The sequence below is a fragment of the Lampris incognitus genome, chromosome 6 (assembly GCF_029633865.1).
Source record: "Lampris incognitus isolate fLamInc1 chromosome 6, fLamInc1.hap2, whole genome shotgun sequence".
NCBI lineage: Eukaryota > Metazoa > Chordata > Actinopteri > Lampriformes > Lampridae > Lampris > Lampris incognitus.
This window is the reverse complement of record NC_079216.1, coordinates 48,147,030-48,156,649: the sequence shown is the minus strand read 5'-3', so window position 1 is coordinate 48,156,649 and position 9,620 is coordinate 48,147,030.

Genomic DNA, 9,620 nt, shown 5'->3' with positions numbered 1-9,620 from the left:
GAAGGATGTGTAGTAGGTTAGGGCAATGAAGGATAGAGATGGAAATGTGCTGACAAATGAGGAGAGTGTGCTGAGAAGGGGAAGGAGTATTTTGAGGGGCTTATGAATGACGAAAATAAGAGAGAGAAGGTTTGATGATGTGGGGATAGTGAATCAGGAAGTGTGGTGGATTGGCAAGGAGGAAGTGAGGGCAGCTATGATGAGAATGAAGAGTGGAAAGGCAGTTGGTCCAGATGACATACCTGTGGAGGCATGAGGTATTTAGGAGAGATGGCAGTGGAGTTTTTAGCTAGATTGTTTAACACAATCTTGAAAAGTGAGAAGATGCCTGAGGAGTGGAGAAGAAGCATACTAGTACCGATTCTCAAGAATAAGGGTGATGTGCAGAACTGTAACAACTACAGAGGTATGAAGTTGATCAGCCACAGCTTGAATATATGGGACAGAGTAATATAAGCTAAGTTAAGAGGAGAGGTGATGATTAGTGAGCATCAGTATGGTTTCATGCCAGGAAAGATCACTTCAAATGTGATATTTGCTTTGAGAGTGTTGATTGAGAAGTATAGAGAAGGTCAGAAGGAGTTACACTGTCTCTATGGGTTTAGAGAAAGCATATGTATGGTATGAGGAAGTCAGGAGTGGCAGAGAAGTATGTAAGAGTGGTGCAGGATATGTATGAAGGCAGTGTGACAGTGGTGAGGTGTGTGGTAGGAACGACGGATGGGTCCAAAGTGGAATTAGGATTATATCAAGAATTGGCTCTGAGTCCTTTTTTTGTTTTTGCAGTGGTGATGGACAGGTTGACGGACGAGCTCAGGCAGGAGTCTCCGTGGACTATGATGTTCACGGATGACATTGTGATCTGTAGTGAGAGTAGGAAGGAGGTTGAGGAGAGCCTAGAGAGGTGGCGGTATGCACTGGAGAGAAGACAAATGAAAGGCAGTAGGAGCAAGACGGAATACATATGCATGAATGAGAGGGAGGACAGCAGAATGGTGAGGATGCAAGGAGTAAAGGTGGCGAAGGTGGATTAGTTTATATACTTGGGGTCAACTGTTCAAAGTGACAGGGAGTATGGAAGAGAGGTGAAAAGGAGAGTCGAGTGGGTGGAGAAGAGCGCCAGGAGGGATTTGCGACAGAATGGTACCATCAAATCAAGTCAAGTCAGTTTTATTTGTGTAAGGTGGGCACTTGATAGGTATACTATAAACTGCAAGTGCTTGTTTAAGGTACTTTTCAAAGAGTAGAGGAATGAAAACACCAAAACAACTATTACGTTTTACTCAAACGGCCGGCATTTATTTTACTGTAACATTAAACACAAAATAGAAAATGAAAAAAGCCTTTCAGAGATCTGACGAAATAGCCCCCCCCCCAAAAAATAAAAGTAAACAATATTCATCTACCCGAGTAATATGTTTTTGTGTTAAGTGTGGTGAGATCTCAGCGCTCATCTGCCCGATGAGATGAGGGTAGAACACTTCCGGTAGCTGGTGAGATGCTCCTCTTCACGCCCTCGTCTGCCGCGCGGCCGTTGGCCATTTGTCCAATGGACTGTCCCAAATCATCACACACAAAAAAAAAAAAACAACAACCGGAGAAAAGAATACAATTCTCGAAAATCCCCGTCAGAGTTTCAACCCCGTTCTGTTTGTTACTTGCTTAGAGGTGGATTCTGTGGAGAAAACCCTTTAACTATTTCTTTAATTCCGTTTTTTCTTTGAGCTCGCGTTTCAATTTCAACTTACTACTCCCTGCTGTTTTTGACTTCGCTCTTCCTCTCCCTGAGAAACGTTGCAGTACCCAGTCAGACTAGCTTGGTCTAGTCAGAAAGGCACGAACTGAGGAAGCCTCTTGGATGAGAGGCGAAACGTCTTCACGGATATATACCAAGTCCATTTGCACTTGATTCAACTCCTTTGGATAACCATGACCTGGATGAATGTGACCATTCACAGACACGTTGCAGTAGGTTTCTCTATCTATCTACCGCCCTCTGCTGGGCTGAAATAATATGCAGGTGAAACATATTAAAATATACCTAGAAATGAGAAATTAGACTGTAAATAACCTAACCCTGCTTGTATGTTATTTTTGAGTGGGTTACACCCCCCCCTCCTTAATCTGCATGCATCCTTGCATGTTGCACCCTACACTACCTCAGATGTTAAAGGTGTTAAATGACAAGGTACAGAATCAAAGGTAAGGGTTTGGGAGAAAGCTTGGTCTAACCCAGTTAAAATTGAGTGCATAACGGTGACTAATGGGTTCCCTAACGTTGGGTAGGTCAGCTTTTTGGGAACAGTTTTATCGCTGGATGATTTCTTAATGGCACCTCAACCTCAGGAGCAGAATGGTGAGGATGCAAGGAGTAAAGGTGGCGAAGGTGGATTAGTTTATATATATTTGGGGTCAACTGTTCAAAGTAACAGGCAAGTATGGAAGAGAGGTGAAAAGGAGAGTGGAGTGGGTGGAGAAGAGCGCCAGGAGTGATTTGCAACAGAACGGTACCAGCAAATCAAGTCAAGTCCGTTTTATTTGTATAGCCTGTTACTGTACAGCCGCGACAAGCACATAACCGGAACTTGCCACTGCAGTAGCACAGCGCGAAAGGAAGCGAGAACTAAACACAGAGCTGATATGAAAACAGAGGCGAGTAAACTAGCAGTTATGCTTACCGTCACTGCAGCCGTGAGCCGCTTCGGGACCCCCGCCAGGATGTCTCCTCTCCGAACAATGCAATCCCAGCTCCCGTGAGCGGCCAGTCCTGTTCGTGTGGATTGTGTTAAAGTCTCTTGTCTTTTTAGTGGAGAGAGAGGTGTGTAGAAAAACTCTATTGCTTCCACTGAGCGTGTGCCATACAGTTCCCTGGCTTCTTTTCGTCTTGTGCCCGCCGGCGGTGACCCATTATCAATTAGCTATTCCCGCCAAACGAATGGGCAGGACGTGACGTCACGCTCAGGCGCCCTGTTGCACTGGGATTTGTAGTTTCTTCCCTTTTTTAAAAAAAATCCCCCAGGCGTCACACAGCGTACGGCACATAATAATAAGCGTAACTGTGGCATCTCATGTTTACAATCAGCTCTGCACAAAAAATAGAGCGGAAGGGGTAAGAAAGACCCCAAAACATATCCGTAACAAGCCCAATATCACAAATTACAAGTTTGTCTCAAGGTGCTTAAGAGTGAAAGGGAAGGTTTACAAGATGGTAGTGAGACCCACGGTGAGACCAGCTATGTTGAATGGTTTGGAGATGGTGGCACTGGTGAAAAGACAGGAGGCAGAGCTGGAGGTGGCATAGTTGAAGATGCTAAGATTTTTGTTGGGAATGATGAAGATGGACAGGATTAGGAATGAGTATATTAGAGGGACAGCTCAGGTTAGACGGTTTGGAGACAAAACAAGAGAGGCGAGATTGAGATGGCGTGGACATGTGATGAGGAGAGATGCTTGGTATATTTGGAGAAGGATGCTGAATATGGAGCTGCCAGGGAAGAGGAAAAGAGGAAGGCCAAAGAGGAGGTTTATGGATGTGGTGAGGGAGGACATGCAGGTGGCTGGTGTGACAGAGGAAGATGCAGAGGACAGGAAGAAATGGAAACGGATGATCCGCTGTGGCGAACCCTACCGGGAGCAGCTGAAAGAAGAAGATCATACATGGTAAATGGACTGCATTTATGTAGTGCTTTCCTAGTCTGACAACTACTCAAACCACTTTACAATGTATACCTCAAATTCACCCATTCACACACACATTCATACACTGATGAAGGAGGCTGCCATGCAAGGTGCCAACCTGCTCATCAGGAGCAGTTAAGGGTTTAGCGTCTTGCTCAAGGACACTCCGACACACTCTCTGGAGGAATTGGATCAAACCAGGAACCTTCCGATTACTAGGCGACCCGCTCTACCTCCTGAGCCATGCCGCCCACATCATTTTCCTTCTTTGTTTTATGATGTTAGTCCTTGAGTCCATCACTCATCTCCTTATGACATTTTGGTTGAAATAATGTCTCCAGTATTTTGTCATCGGGAAGTTGGACCAACCATTTCTTTACATGTTAGGAATCCAAACAGATGGTCGACTGTTTGTCCATCTCTGTCAGTCTGTAAATTATTCATTTCCTCGAGCCTTCCAAGTGGGAAGATGGCGGTGCGAATTCACATTTGCAGCGGCCTCACCCAGTACCGATGTGGGAAGATGGCGGCACGAATTCATGTTTGCGGAAGCCTCACCCAGTACCACCCATGCAGTGTCTTTGTCCATGTCTGCATCTAAGTTGTGTCTTCGTCTGATTGCTGGGAGAGCTGGTGCTGGATCGGCTGGGAGAGCTTGGTCTGCTGTGTCCTGTGGGCCCAGGGACCACGGCCCTGCCAGGAGCTGTGCCTGAAGAGGAAACACCGAGGGTGGTCTGACAGGACGCGGAAGCCGGGCAGCTAACTGCTAGCCAATACAGACCAGCAGTTCCGACAGTCATCTTGGCTGGCGTTCGTTCTCCTGGATGGTGAGATTTTTTTGTTTAGTTTAGATATATGTGTTCATGTAGTTCTTGTAGTTTCTGGATATGTGTTTTTGTCTTTGTGTTGCACTTCTGTGGGCTGGGGGAAACGATGTTTCGTTTAATTTCGTGTACGCAAATGCATGAAATGAAATGACAAATAAAGTGTTCCTGATCCCTGATTGCTTGTAACTATGTCAGCCAATTTATCAAAATGCAAGTGACATTTTGCTGCTGAAGCTGGGTAGCATGTGGACAGAGAGATTTACCCATAATGACAAAGTTATAGGACAGTGTCTCGTGATAGCTACAGTTTATCCTTCACAACCTGCTCCAAGTTAAGTATAAAGTTGGTCTTATTCACTAGTTCAGATATATGAGTGTGTGGTGTCAGATAGAGGTACATAGAGCCCACTTTATAAAGTAGTTCTTACTTTGCAGCGACATACCCAGTCTAGTTTTAAAAAAAAAACAACAAAACACACACACACACATCGCTGTATATTCTAAATTTTGTTGTGATTTTTTTTTCAGTGTTGGATTTTATTTAGATTATACTGGATCTAATTATTGCCAGTGGCAACAATCATAAATACCTGTAAACTGGCCTTGAATGTGAGCAGTAAGGAGAGTTTTGAGTTTCCACTATAAACAAAAATGACCAAATATAAAGACAACTTATACGAAGGTATACAGCTAACTCATGGCCAATACATAGCCACCAGTACCTCAGTTACTGAGAGATGAAGGACATACTCCGATGTCTGACATTGTTCATAATAACCGGAGTCCTCAAAAAACTGAGTTCATATGGATTATTTTATTTTTTTCAATTTTCAAGTTTTTTTGGAACAGGTATACAAAGCACACGAACAACAACAACAACAACAACAACAACAACAACAAAAATAAACATGCAGGAATCCCCATGGATTATTTTATTGATGAATCTTTTTTCAGTAAGGTTTGCGGATGAGATCAGGCAGGAGTCTCCGTGGATTATGATGTTCGCGGATGACATTGTGATCTGTAGTGAAAGTAAGGTGCAAGTTGAGGAGAGCCTGGAGAAGTGGAGGTATGCACTGGAGAGAAGAGGAATGAAAGTCAGTAGGAGCAAGACAGAATACCTATGCGTGAATGAGAAGGAGGACAGCAGAATGGTGAGGATGAAAGGAGTAGAGGTGACAATGGCATATTAGTTTAAATTCTTGGGGTCAACTGTCCAAAGTAACGGGGAAGAAGAGAGGTGAAGAAGAGAGTGCAGGCGGGGTGGAGTGGGTGGAGAAGAGTGTCAGGAGTGATTTGTGACAGAAGGGTACCAGCAAGAGTTAAAGGGAAGGTTTAGAAGATGGTTGTGAGACCAGCTATGTTATATGGTTTGGAGACAGTGGCACTGACGAAAAGACAGGAGGCGGAGCTGGAGGTGGCAGAGTTGAAGATGCTAAGATTTTCACTGGGAGTGACGAAGAAGGACAGGATTAGGAATAATTATATTAAAGGGGCTGCTCAAGTTGGACGGTTTGGAGTCAAAGCAAGAGAGGCAAGATTGACATGGCTTGGACATGTGTGGAGGAGAGATGCTTGGTATATTGGGAGAAGGATGCTGAATGTGGAGCTTCCAGGGGAGAGGAAAAGAGGAAGACCAAAGAGGAGGTTTATGGATGTGGTGAGAGAGGACATGCAGGTAGGTGGCTGGTGTGACAGAGGAAGATGCAGAAGACAGGAAGAAATGGAAACAGATGATCTGCTGTGGCGACCCCTAACGGGAGCAGCAGGAAGTAGTAGTAGTAGTAGTAGCAGTAAGGTTTGCTGATGTTGTTTGTAAGGTACAAACAACACGAGGTTAATAGTATCATTCAGTTACGCAAATGTTCTCTTCTTTAACCAGTGAAAATGTGGGGAAAAGTTCATTAAAGGTTTCATTGGCTCCCTAGCTCAGCACCCAGCACCAGCCCCACGTTGGTCGAAAAGGGGTTCATGTGAACCAGGCCCCAAAGGCCTACTGCCTCAGCTCCAAAGCTTTCCTCACAACTGGCAACCACCACCACTGACGTGACGCTGGTGCCGAAAGAAAAACAGATTTTGCAACTATGTCCCGGAGACACTGAGAACATTGGCAAAAACTGCAGATGTTTTTCACACTATACCCCAAATTTGGATAGATAGAGATAAGGCTGAAAACTGGTGACGTTTTCCTTTAAATTTAGGTAAGTTCAATGAACTAGGGCTGAGGGAACATAGACATGCTCCCCCACGAACTCTTTAAAAACCATGTGCTGAATGTCTGCGTGGGTTTCCTCCCACAGTCCAAAGACACGTAGGTCAGGTGAATCGGCTGTACTAAATTATCCCTATGTGTGAATGTGTGTGTGTTGGCCCTGTGATGGCCTGGTGGCCTGTCCAGGGTGTCTCCCCACCTGCCGCCCAATGACTGCTGGGATAGGCTCCAGCATCCCCGCGACCCTGAGAGCAGGATAAGTGGTTTGGATAGTGGACGGATGGATGGATGGATGTCTTCATACAGAGCCCAGCGGGCGTCGTATAGTTGGAACAAAATAGTTGATGTGGAAATTCCAGCTCTTGGGTTTAAAATCGGGGCCCACAGCTGTGCAACCTGTTTCTTTCTTTTCTCATCTCCTACCTCTTTTTTTCCCCTCTCACTTTTGTATTATCAGGGCACCAAGGCGTTCAGAGAGTTAAGAGGAAAATATATGTTTATTGATAAAATAATCCATCAGATGTTATTTGTTGTAACACAGGAGGGCAGCAGAGTTAGATAAAGATCCAGACTCCAGGTTTGGTCTGGATAGGAAGAGGAGTCGTATTTCTAGGCATGGCTCAGTGTTAAATAAGCTAGGAGAGCTTATAGTTTTCAGAAAAGTGCCCTTGTGTGAAGAAAGCCAAAAACATGACAGACACCGAGGCTTGGTAAACAGCTGCATTTGATTACATAGGACCAACATAGATTTTACCTACAGCATCTTCTAGAGACTTCTCATGAACAATCTCTGCAGATAGCTCAGACTGAGGGCTCTGTTATGTGTGCAGGAGTAATCAAAAGTCCGCTGAAGGCAGTAAGGAAAAAATAAAGGTCAAGTCACGTCAAATCCACTGTTATGAACACACAAAGTATTAAGTTACATCAGGACATTTCAGTGTGAGGAAATGAAACGTGAATGACTTCCTCTAGATTAATGAAGAATAAACTGGCTTAATTTCAGACTGTTCTCACTTATCAAATGAAATGGGATAATAACCCGGTACCACTCGTTTTACTTGTACATCAATGCTTAAGTCAGCAGTAAACATTTATTTACGTTTCTGGCAGCTGGCTTTAATTCTACCGAACACTGGTAGGTAGTTGTAGAAGAATGGCTATCGGTATTCATTGTTACTTTTATTGGTTTATGTTCCCGTTCCCCCTTCCCCTGTTGTTCCTGACCACCAGAGGACCCCCCACTGACTTTGCGACCCTGTTGCAATCACACGTCATTTGTTTTTGCCCTCTATAGGGATCTGCACCCCTCTCTAGTGTGCATGATAGCCAGCTCATTGTAAATACCGATTTTACCATTATGTATTCCCTTACATAATTGTAGTCATAATCTTAAATTTTGCCTTTCTGAATGAATTCCAGGACAGTTTTGTTAGCTGACCAAAGTAAATAATCTTTTCTTTTTTTTAATCAAAAATCCAGCATTTTGTGCCATGCATGTATATGTGCGTGTGTGTGTGTGTTTGCACATGTGCATTTACGAATTGCTTTGATGGAAAAAGGTTCTACAAAAATGTGAGCTGTCATAAAAGTTTTGCATATTATGTTGCCATCTTCACAATGGCGCAGTAGTTAGAGCAGTCGCTTCATAGCGAGAAGGTCCTGGGTTCGAGCCTAGGGTAGTCCAACCTTGGTAGGTCATTCCGGGTCGTCCTCTGTGTGGAGTTTGCATGTTCTCCCCGTGTCTGCGTGGATTTCCTCTGGGGGCTCTGGTTTCCTCCCACAGTCCAAAGACAGGTAAGTCAGGTGAATTGGCCGGACTAAAATTGTCCATAGGTGTGTGTGTGTGTGTGTGTGTGTGTGTGTGTGTGTGTGTGTGTGTGTGTGTGTGTGTGTGTGTGTGTGTGTGTGTGTGTGTGTGTGTGTGTGTGTGTGTGTGTGTGTGTGTGTGTGTGTGTGTGTGTGTTGGCCCTGTGATGGTCTGGTGGCCTGTCCAGGGTATCTCCCCGCCTGCCACCCAATGACTGCTGGAATAGGCTCCAGCATCCCCGCGACCCTGAGAGCAGGATAAGCGGTTCAGCTAATGGATGGGTGGATGTTGCCATATTATGACCCCCCCACCACCACCACCACCACCACCAAAAAACAATTTTGCGAAAATAGCCACAGCTTAATCACAGTATACCGGAAGTACTAATCCTTTGTTTACCAATTATCAATTATCAAAGATGTAATGCTTCCTATGGCAGCAAGAGAAGTCAACCAGTGCTGCCAGTTTGAGTCCCGGGACTAGCGAGGATATTGCAGGCTTGACCTGGGTTGATAACTGCTCCAACTTTCCCAGGTGGGGGCTGCTCTGCTGCTGACACTGTGCTGCTCCAAGTCTGCAGCTCCCAACCAGATGAGCCATTTCCCTGGTAACAAATAGCATAGCTTCAAAGCATATGAAAAAAAATAAAAATAAAAATGCAGGTTTTCATTTGGATAATTAAAACGGTATCATCCTTGCTGTTTAACAGGGTGGATTTTAAAGGACTATTAAACACACACGTTTATCTGTGTAGTCCACTATAAGCCACCTCCACTGTCTAAAGATACTAAAATGTAAAACCTGTTCTTCTTGTTGGGTAACACTTCACTCGGCCCAGCTCAGAGTCAACACCGTACATTGTACATTGTATTCATCAAAGTCTACACAACACCACCGGCAATAAAAAGTCTGGCCGTTCTCTTCAGAGATCAAGCTGATCTTAAGTTTTAAATCCGCACCAAATTATGAAGGTGGGGCATACTTAAGCCTTCAGAGGATTGAGATTGTGATAATGCAAAAGCGGGCATAACCCAATGTTAATAAAGCCGTTGTGATGTTTTGTATGCCGGGCATGTTGTATCGGCCATCTTTGTCC